We start from the raw sequence: 11,466 nt of genomic DNA, 5'->3' as shown, positions 1-11,466 counted from the left end.
ACAGATTAGATTTATATTTGCATCCTGAGAGCGCTCCTTTTTCCTCTGCGCATGCCCAGTCTGGCCACACATCCTTTCAGTGCTCATATCAAAACAACATTTTCCTCAGCAACGCAGGCACGTATAAACATGGGACCAACACAGATGCCTTCAGCTGCCAAGCGCACATACTGTACAACAGGTCAGCCAGGTTCATAGGTACAAATCTGCTGACAGATGTCCTTTAATTAACAATGGATCTGCAATTATTCTGGGTGAATGTGTCCTGCGGATTCACTGCAAGAAACTCCATCCCTACTTGTAGGAGCATAGGGTGAAGAAAGCAAAATCCCTTAGTCTATGTCTCAGTTTAGCCTGTGCATACTGTGCATACTGTGCATACTGATTTTTGGATCAGCATTGTAACACTTCAGGATGTGACTGACTCCATTAAATACAGGAAAGTTCAGAAACCTTAGAAAGATTATGGATGTCACACTTTTACTCTTCTCGGTTTTGAGTAGGCCAATTTAATAGAACATAAATGTGTTAGCATGTAGTCATAGAGTACACTCTGTGTATTGCTTATGTTATAACAGTAGCTCTTTTATACTTTTATTATATGCTACTTATTTTTTACACGCAAGGAATTACATTATTCTATCACAGCCAGGTTTTGGAATATTTCTCCATTGTGCCGATACAATGATGACGAAGGTCAAAAGACTAACAAAGATAACAAAGAACCATTTTCACTATGTTTCATATGACTTAACATGACGATCCTTGGATAAGAATCAAATCTAATACTAGCCTGCAATGTACAATATCAAGTGTCACCAAGGCTGACATAGATTGTGCACAAAAATCCCGAGAACTCTTTCAAACCGTAGACATCAGGTCAGGTCAGTGTGTTATAAAAGTAAATGGAATACATTAAAATATATCAAGGAGTGTCTTTAGTACACCTCTGGTTTTATATTTCATATGTGTAGCAACTTTTTAGCTGTATTATTTAAAAAAGATACCTTAAAAAATAAATAAATACAGTTTCAGATCAATAAAAAATATAACAGATTTTAGCGGGGGATCTGAGTACTGTAAATGTAATGTACATTTCTACTTTTCTATAAATGTCTGAATCCACAATATTTAGTCTTCCACTTTTCCCCTTTGGGTACGTGTTTCAGCTGACTACAGGCAGCTATTAAGTACCCTGCAGTATTCTTTTCATAGTCTAGAAGGAGTTTTACATGCTGGATTATTGGATGTCCAGTGATACAAAATACAGTTGCAAGAAAAAGTATGTGAACTCTATGGAATAATATGAATTTCTGCACAAATTAGTTATAAAATGTGATATGATCTTAATCTAAGTCACAACAATAGCCAATCACAGTCTGCTTAAACTAATAACACACAAAGAATTAAATGTTACCATGTTTTTATTGAACACACCATGTAAACATTCACAGTGCTGGTGGAAAAAGTATGTGAACCCTTGGATTTAATAACTGGTTGAACCTCCTTTGGCAGCAATAACTTCAACCAAACGTTTCCTGTAGTTGCAGATCAGACGCGCACAACGGTCAGGAGTAATTCTTGACCATTCCTCTTTACAGAACTGTTTCAGTTCAGCAATATTCTTGGGATGTCTGGTGTGAATCGCTTTCTTGAGGTCATGCCACAGCATCTCAATCGGGTTGAGGTCAGGACTCTGACTAGGCCATTCCAGAAGGCGTATTTTCTGCTGTTTAACCCATTCTGTTGTTGATTTACTTCTATGCTTTGGGTCATTGTCCTGTTGCAACACCCATCTTCTGATGAGCTTCAGCTGGTGGGCAGATGGCCTTAAGTTTGCCTGCAAAATGTCTTGACAAACTTGGGAATTCATTTTTCCTTCGATGATAGCAATCCGTCCAGGCCCTGATGCAGCAAAGCAGCCCCAAACCATGATGCCCCCACCACCATACTTCACAGTTGGGATGAGGTTTTGATGTTGGTGTGCTGTGCCTCTTTTTCTCCAGACATAGTGTTTAGTGTTTCTTCCAAACAACTCAACTTTGGTTTCATCTGTCCACAGAATATTTTGCCAGTACTGCTGTGGAACATCCAGGTGCTCTTGTGCAAACTGTAAACATGCAGCAATGTTTTTATTGGACAGCAGTGGCTTCCTCTGTGGTATCCTCCCATTAAATCCATTCTTGTTTAATGTTTTACGTATAGTAGATTTGCTAACAGGGATGTTAGCATATGCCAGAGACTTTTGTAAGTCTTTAGCTGACACTCTAGGATTCTTCTTCACCTCATTGAGCAGTCTGCGCTGTGCTCTTGCAGTCATCTTTACAGGACGGCCACTCCTAGAGAGAGTAGCAGCAGTGCTGAACTTTCTCCATTTATAGACAATTGGTCTTACCGCGGACTAATGAACAGCAAGGCTTTTGGAGATACTTTTATAACCCTTTCCAGCTTTATGCAAGTCAACAATTCTTAATCGTAGGTCTTCTGAGAGCTCTTTTGTGCGAGGCATCATTCACATCAGGCAATGCTTCTTGTGAAAAGCAAACCCAGAACTGGTGTGTGTTTTTTATAGGGCAGGGCAGCTGTAACCAACACCTCCAATCTCATCTCATTGATTGGACTCCAGTTGGCTGACACCTCACTCCAATTAGCTCTTGGAGATGTCATTAGTCTAGGGGTTCACATACTTTTTCCACCTGCACTGTGAATGTCTACATGGTGTGTTCAATAAAAACATGGTAACATTTAATTCTTTGTGTGTTATTAGTTTAAGCAGACTGTGATTGTCTATTGTTGTGACTTAGATGAAGATCAGATCACATTTTATGACCAATTTGTGCAGAAATCCATATAATTCCAAAGGGTTCACATACTTTTTCTTGCAACTGTATCTGATTCCTTATTCTGTACTGAACTGTTTCGCCTGCTTGCCATGACACCATCATAGTAACTGAACAAAATAATATGTGTCGTGCTGCTCCACAAACATTATAAGAGTTCCATTTGAATTCCACAGTTGTCATAGGAAGCGGAGCTCCCAGTTATAAAGGAGTTGTGTCACAAAACATATTGTACAGTTAAAGGGGTAGTGTCATGAAAAATATTCTACATTTTTCAAACCAGCCCCTTGGTCTGAATACTTTTATAATTGCATGTAATAAAAAAAATTTGAATAGCCAGTGACTTATTCAATAAAATGCATCTGTATAGCGCCACCTGCTGTTTTTTATTTTCTTTATTTTTTTTTTGTCCATGCTCAGTTGGTCAAACGCGTTCAGTTTAAATCTTCAACTGTTACCAGCCATATGTTCTACAGGAAGAGCGCTGGAGCGGAAAGGACACATCCCCTGAGCTGCCAGGCTGAAGATAATCTAGCAGAACAATTGGACCAGTGAATGTGGAGATCTCTGGATCCATGTGAGGTACTGGGCTGGTTCTAGCTAGTATTGTCATGTCCAATATGAGGTCGGATTAGAATTTTTTACATCAATGGCATAACTCCATTAAGTAGAGGACATGGAACACTCCAAATACTGGAGACACATGTCACGTTTAATCATTGATCTGCAGCAAAATTATGTAACTTTGTTGCAGACAGAAATGTAGCCTGGTAGCCAACAGCAAGGAAATGTTGTATATGCAGATAGGCCATCAATCCAAAAGGACTCTTTAAGAGCAATGCCTTCTACTTACCTAGTTGCTCTGTTTCCTATGACATTGGTGAATCTGTGAACTAGTGTGTTCGTGAATATTGGGCACCAAACTTATACGTATCTTCAGACCCATCATGTCACGTGCTGACATGATGGGTCTGTGAGATTTGGCACTGGGCAGATGTAGTGACATCATCACTGATGATGCCACCGCTCCTGACCAGCGTGATGACGTGGTAATGTCACACATCAGCATACTTAAGATTTAGCACATTTTCTTCATTCAAGATGGCTGCGATAGCCTCTTCGCAATCAAATGGATGAGGCAAGTATTTTGTTGTTGTTGTTTTTTTTTGGGGGGGGGGGTTACCGCCATTTAAGGAAAAATTGATTTGTGACCACGAAGCGCAAGGAAATTCGGTTTGGTGAAATTCTTCCACAAATTCGGATCGAAGTCCACTTTGCTAACTACAATTCGTTCAGCACTACCTAGAACCATTGGTATTGATAGCGGATGCTCAAAAAGGGCTAGGAAAGGTAAAGGTCAGACTCATCCAGCAGATAAACAGAGGACCCTTCACTGTTTAGACCAGGGTTGCTCAACCTGCAGCCCTCCAGCTGTTGCAAAACTACAACTCCCAGAATGCCCTGATAGCTGTAGGCTGTCCAGGGATGATGGAATTTGTAGTTTTGCAACAGCTGGAGGGCCACAGGTTGAGCATCCCTGGTTTAGACATACTCACATATCCATACCCCGAAGGGACCTATAAGATCCAGCAGTTTACAACCCTATGTGAGGCTAAAAAGTATAAATCTTCATATACTACTAGGTTTTACCAGACATTGCTTCTAGTGGAGAGTATCTTTGTAACTATGGTGTATGACAAAATCCTGTACGTCTGTGCAGAGAGGCTGTACTACTTAATGCTAAGGCGCTGTATAGCCTCCAAGCACTACCCGTACAGCCTTTGTGCACTGGGATCTGCAGCGTGAATGAACCCTATAGGTCAGTGGTTCTCAACCTTTCTAAAGCCGTGACCCCTTAATACAGTTCCTCATGTTGTGGTGACCCCCAACCATTAATTTTTTTCCTTGCTACGTCATAACTAATTTTGCTACTGTTATGAATTGTAATGTAAATATCTGATATGCAGGATGTATTTTTATTGCTACAAATTGAACATAATTAAAGAAGAGTAATTAATCACAAAGACATCCACAGATCCCCCCTAAACAGTGCCATCCACAGATCCCCCTCCCCTAAACAGTGCCATCCACAGATCCCCCCTCCCCTAAACAGTGCCATCCACAGATCTCCCCCCTAAACAGTGCCATCCACAGATCCCCCCCTAAACAGTGCCATCCACAGATCCCCCCTCCCCTAAAGAGTGCCATCCACAGATCTCCCCCCTAAACAGTGCCATCCACAGATCCCTCTAAACAGTGCCATCCACAGATCCCCCCTAAACAGTGCCATCCACAGATCCCCCCTAAACAGTGCCATCCACAGATCCCCCCTCCCCTAAACAGTGCCATGATGGCACTGTTTAGGGGAGGGGGGATCTGTGGATGGCACTGTTTAGGGGGGATCTCTGGATGGCACTGTTTAGGGGGATCTGTGGATGGCACTGTTTAGGGGGGGAGATCTGTGGATGGCACTGTTTAGGGGAGGGGGGATCTATGGATGGCACTGTAGGCGGATCTGTGGATGGCACTGCCATCCACATATCCCCCTACAGTGCCATCCACAGATCTCCCTCTCCGACGCTCACAGCAGTATATTTATAAACTAATCAGTAACTACTTTAACTTTAATCATTGCTCGTTGCTGAGCTCTTTACTTGGATTATAATTTATTTGGATATGGGATATCTTACTTTGTCTTAGCTCCGGTAATAGCAGGCAGTGCGGGGGGCGGCGCTCACTCACTGACGTCACGCGCCTGCGCCGTCTAGTCAGAGGAGCAGGCGCTTGACATCAGTGAGTGAGCGCCGCCCCCCGCACTGCCTGCTATTACCGGAGCTAAGACAAAGTAAGATATCCCATATCCAAATAAATTATAATCCAAGTAAAGAGCTCAGCAATGAGCAATGATTAAAGTTAAAGTAGTTACTGATTAGTTTATAAATTTACTGCTGTGAGCGGCGTGGCCCTGTATATTCTAACCCCCAGGCAAGCGCCCTGTCACCATGGGAACGCCTGGGGGTTAGAATATACCATCGGATTTGAGTTTTTACGATCTCACTGAGCTCGTAAAACTCAGATCCGATGGTATATTCTAACCCCCAGGCAAGCGTCCCCGTCACCATGGGAACGCCTGGGGGTTAGAATATACCATCGGATCTTCTGAATTACTCAGCCGCAAAACAAGCACCGGCTCTGCTTGGCCCCGGGCCAGCTCGGGGCCCCAACCAGCTCGGGGCCCCAAGCAATTGCTTGTTTTGCCTGTCTGTTAGCGACGGGCCTGGACCCACAATAGGAAGCCTCAGGCGACCCCCCGGAAAGGGCCGATCGACCCCCAAAGGGGTCGCGACCCCTAGGTTGAGAACCGCTGCTACAGGTCAACATGCACCAGCTTCGTTCAGGTGAGGGATGACTTTTCATAATCTTTCCTCTATGGTTACACCACACGGTTTCTGCATGCAAATTTGGAAGCCAAAATTAGAAGTGGATCATAAGAGGAGAGACGGTACATCTCTTCTTTTCTGAATTCACTTCTGGTTTTGGCTTCCAAAACTGCATGCAGAAACCTGACTGTGTGGCCGTACCCTAACAAGTCCAAGGTACACCATTTAAACACAGGGAAGAAATGCAATAACAACATTTTCCCTGCCCTTGTTACCACCCCATGCCATGCCATGGACACAGCTTGCACCATCTTTCCCATATAACCATGGAGAGGCAGTGTTTTTAAATCTTCAACAATTGTCTCTCATACCAGTAGGGGGCATCTGTGAACCAGTGTGCAAGGCTCTTCGGGCCTTCACCTGGTATGGCATGGTACATACATTTATCACACAGTAAATACAAAAAAATAAAATTTCCATCCATCTTTTTGCAGACCAGTCAGCCAGATTGCTTTAAAATCTCGCCGGGCTGTAATAAGTACCATCGCGTCTCATGCACATATAGGCTTATTCCAATAATAACATTCAGGAGGACAGTGATGGATATTGAAAAACAAAACTCACAAGGATCAAATCATATTAAAACCCAAGCGTTTGTGAATTCATGATGAAGAGGAGGAAACCAGAGAGCGGCCTGTAACAACCATAGCCAAGGGGTCTAGTGTAAGAAATAAGCCTAAACTTGTCCCACTCCTGGGATCAAATCAAACTCTGGTGCATTTTCATCAGCTGTCAGAGGCAGACAGATATTTCTAGAGGCCAGGCAGGAAATTTGGCTATTAAATTACAATTTTTCCCTCCTCCAAGCTCATGTCGCTCTTTTTCTTATACTACAGATGTTCTATCAAAGCAAGTCCCTGCAATCATTTATCTTGACAAACTTAAGACACCTTCTCCAAAAAAATGAATTCTGGTCCTTTCAGTTCGCAGACACTTTGTACTCTGCGCTTTGCTTCCCCGATCTTGCATGCATCCAGGATTAATTTGCAGAAATAGCAAGTCCAACAACAGAATCAATTCCAAACAGGTCACAAGGGGTCACTAACAACTCAGAAGTGCGAGTTAAGGAAAAGATTATTATCAGTCTGAAAATACAGTACTGAGTTACTGCTGAAACATGATCCATGTAAAAAGAAAATAGCAAAAAAATAAAAAATAAATAAAAATAATACATATATATATATATATTTATGTATTTTTATATATATATATATATATATATATATATATATATATATATATATATGAAACCACACATTGATATAGCCATATTCTATACTATGTGATATGTTAGTGTAGATCTGTCTGATCTTACTGTGATTTTTTTTTTTTATAGAAAGTAAAATTCCTGAAGCACAGCATCTAATAGTCCAGAAATTCTGGTTTGGACCATGCATCCAGTGTAGAACTTCATGACAATCTGGAATCCAGGGGTCATGTTTGCTAGGCCTGTGTAATAGCATAGAGGCCCTCTATGAATGGAGTGGATTGGTCTATTGATGGATTAGCTGACCAGAGAGGACAAAGGTCATCCCTGTGTCTTCTTACGTAAACCTTTGAGAATGGTTCTTTCTTTGTGGGCACGAGTTAGCTACAGATTTATTAAAGAGCAATTAACATATAGAGAAGAACTTTGCCCTGAAGCTTTTATAATTTATTAAAGTTACTTATGTCATCCTGCATGCTGGCCTTCTGCCGAGGCGGTGGGTGTGTCCTTGGTAGTCATGCAAGATGCTAGGTCCATGCAGGAGTATGGATGGAGTCCACATTTCTGTGTCCATTTGACATCGGTGGAAAAAGATATTTGCGTTTCATCTGTGAAAATATCCGTGTAGAATCCGTGTTTGGTCCGTGTGTTGTGTTTTTTTTATCCAGTGTCATTCGTATTCAACAAACACTGCTCAGCTGAAAATGTATTCCTAGAACATCTCCTACCAGTGTTCAGTGAAAAACAGACCAAACACATATGCCATCCATGTTGTGATTTTTCACAGACCAAAGTTGTGCAAATCTCTGTAATTGTACTGATCAATGCAAATGTTTTCTGTCTGCAGAAAATATGGAGAGCACACATTAGTTAAAAATAGAAATGTGTACCAGGTCTAAGGCAGAGACACAGATGGCTGTAAAATGCCCTATTTTTTTTTTTTACTGCAAATGGCTGTGTATGGAGGGGTGACCACAAAGCCATGAAGAAGGAAGAACTGCATGTAGAGCTCAGAGACAGGATTGTGTGGATAGAAGGGACCCAAAAAATTCTGCTGCACTGAAAGTTCCCAAGAGCACAGTGATCTCCATAAATCTTAAATGAAAGACATTTGGAACAACCAGGATCATTGTGGTGCCAAATAGGATATTTTTAGAGAATTATAAAGGAAGTGCTCTATGACTATCAATCTGATCTCATCAAATTAGCACGCTCCTCAGAATTTCCATCTATGTGCACCCACAGCAGTGCTATCAACGCTGTTATTTGCCCCTTCAAATAATTCAGCCATGTGTCACCTTGCCAGGGTACACCACTTTATCTATTATAGCTCCAGCCACAGTGCCCCCAAAACAATGTAAGGGCTCATGCACACGACCGTATGCCCTCCGAGACATACGGTCCCTGAGCGGGCCATATGTCCCAGAGCGGCATACATCGTGTGCATGGGAGCGCACAGCATCAAAGGTTACTATGATGCTGTGCGCATCGGGCCACCCGCGGAACTATTGTCCCGCACTCATAAGATATTATGAGTGCGGGACAATAACCCCGCGGGCGGCCCGATGCTCACAGCATCATAGTAACCTTTGATGCTGTGCGCTCGTGTGCGCACGATGTATGCCGCTCCGGGACATATGGCCCGCTCACGGACCGTTATGTCTCGAAGGGCATACGATCGTGTGCATGAGCCCTAACCATAGGATCCTCATTACAGTGCCAGCTACAGGACATCTTGTATCAGTGTCAACTACAGCGCCCCTAAAACAGCCATTAAATAGGTCTTTTTAAAAGTTTCAGCCGGAGTGCTTTCTTAAGTGTGCTAGTCACGGTAAGTTTTCTTCCTTTTAATTTCTATTTCTGGCATTAAAAATAAAGCACCAAGACTAGACTAATTTGTCCTGTGTGACTGTGGTCTTAGGCTTGCCAAAAGGTATGTACATTTAGTATTTCATCTAGAATTAGGGAATAGTTGGAAGAGAGAATGACTGCAAGACCAGACTACACAAGGTTTGTTCCTAGTTTGAACCACGGAGTCACATACACTCACCTAAAGAATTATTAGGAACACCATACTAATACAGTGTTGGACCCCCTTTTGCCTTCAGAACTGCCTTAATTCTACGTGGCATTGATTCAACAAGGTGCTGATAGCATTCTTTAGAAATGTTGGCCCATATTGATAGAATAGCATCTTGCAGTTGATGGAGATTTGAGGGATGCACATCCAGGGCACGAAGCTCCCGTTCCACCACATCCCAAAGATGCTCTATTGGGTTGAGATCTGGTGACTGTGGGGGCCATTTTAGTACAGTGAACTCATTGTCATGTTCAAGAAACCAATTTGAAATGATTCGAGCTTTGTGACATGGTGCATTATCCTGCTGGAAGTAGCCATCAGAGGATGGATACATGTTCTCATTCTGTTTACACCAAATTCGGACTCTACCATTTGAATGTCTCAACAGAAATCGAGACTCATCAGACCAGGCAACATTTTTCCAGTCTTCAACAGTCCAATTTTGGTGAGCTTGTGCAAATTGTAGCCTCTTTTTCCTATTTGTAGTGGAGATGAGTGGTACCCGGTGGGGTCTTCTGCTGTTGTAGCTCATCCGCCTCAAGGTTGTGCGTGTTGTGGCTTCACAAATGCTTTGCTGCATACCTCGATTGTAACGAGTGGTTATTTCAGTCAACGTTGCTCTTCTATCAGCTTGAATCAGTCAGCCCATTCTCCTCTGACCTCTAGCATCCACAAGGCATTTTTGCCCACAGGACTGCCGCATACTGGATGTTTTTCCCTTTTCACACCATTCTTTGTAAACCCTAGAAATGGTTGTGCGTGAAAATCCCAGTAACTGAGCAGATTGTGAAATACTCAGACCGGCCCGTCTGGCACCAACAATCATGCCACGCTCAAAATTGCTTAAATCACCTTTCTTTCCCATTCTGACATTCAGTTTGGAGTTCAGGAGATTGTCTTGACCAGGACCACCCCCCTAAATGCATTGAAGCAACTGCCATGTGATTGGTTGACTAGATAATTGCATTAATGAGAAATAGAACAGGTGTTCCTAATAATTCTTTAGGTGAGTGTAGGTCTGCATAAAAACTGTAGACACACAACTGCAGAATATTTTAATGCAAGTTACTTTGTTGTTTTTATTTTAAATGCATGAGAGCAAAACATGGTTTCAAAGGGGAAGAAAAGCTTTAAAGAGGTATTCCCCATGACCAAACATACTGCCAGTTGACTTGGCCAGCGTGAATGGCACGATCTATACAGTTACGGAAATGCTATTCTGGAGACGGGTGCAGGTTCCAGAGATAGGATCTATCAGACATTTATGTCATATCCTGTGTATAATGGTTAAGTTACACACATTAAATCTAAATACAATAACGATAGGTACACCTCCACCTGAAATATATGTCAATCAAACCTTATTATACATTTAAAAAATGTTATTGCAACCTACAACATTCATTCGCCAGAAGGGACCTTAAAGGATGAACATAAATAAATATAAAAAAAATATATAAAAATGTGAAATATAAAATTAAAAATAAATAAATTAATAAATCATCCCCTACGGATCCGCCTGTTGGTACTAGAAACTAACTAGGAGAGATTATAAGAAAGGAACTTAAAGGAACTTGTTATAGGTTCTAATTCATATAGTCCACAATAACTTGCAGGATACCAGGCTGAACTAGATGGACAGATGTCTTTTTTCAGCCTTATAAACTATGTTACTATAATCATGTGCATAGATGTTTCTAATAGTTCGCCATAATAAAGATGAAAACTCCAATAATGTAGTTGATATATCATACTGCATTCGTAGGGGATTATTTATTCATTTATTTTTAATTTTATATTTCACATTTATATATATTTTTTATATCTATTTATGTTCATCCATTAAGGGTCCTTCTGGTGAATGAATCGTATGTTGTAGGTTGCAATAAAATGTTTTAA

The sequence above is a fragment of the Bufo bufo genome, chromosome 4 (genome assembly GCF_905171765.1).
Source record: "Bufo bufo chromosome 4, aBufBuf1.1, whole genome shotgun sequence".
Classification (NCBI taxonomy): Eukaryota; Metazoa; Chordata; class Amphibia; order Anura; family Bufonidae; genus Bufo; species Bufo bufo.
This window is presented reverse-complemented; position numbering follows the sequence as displayed.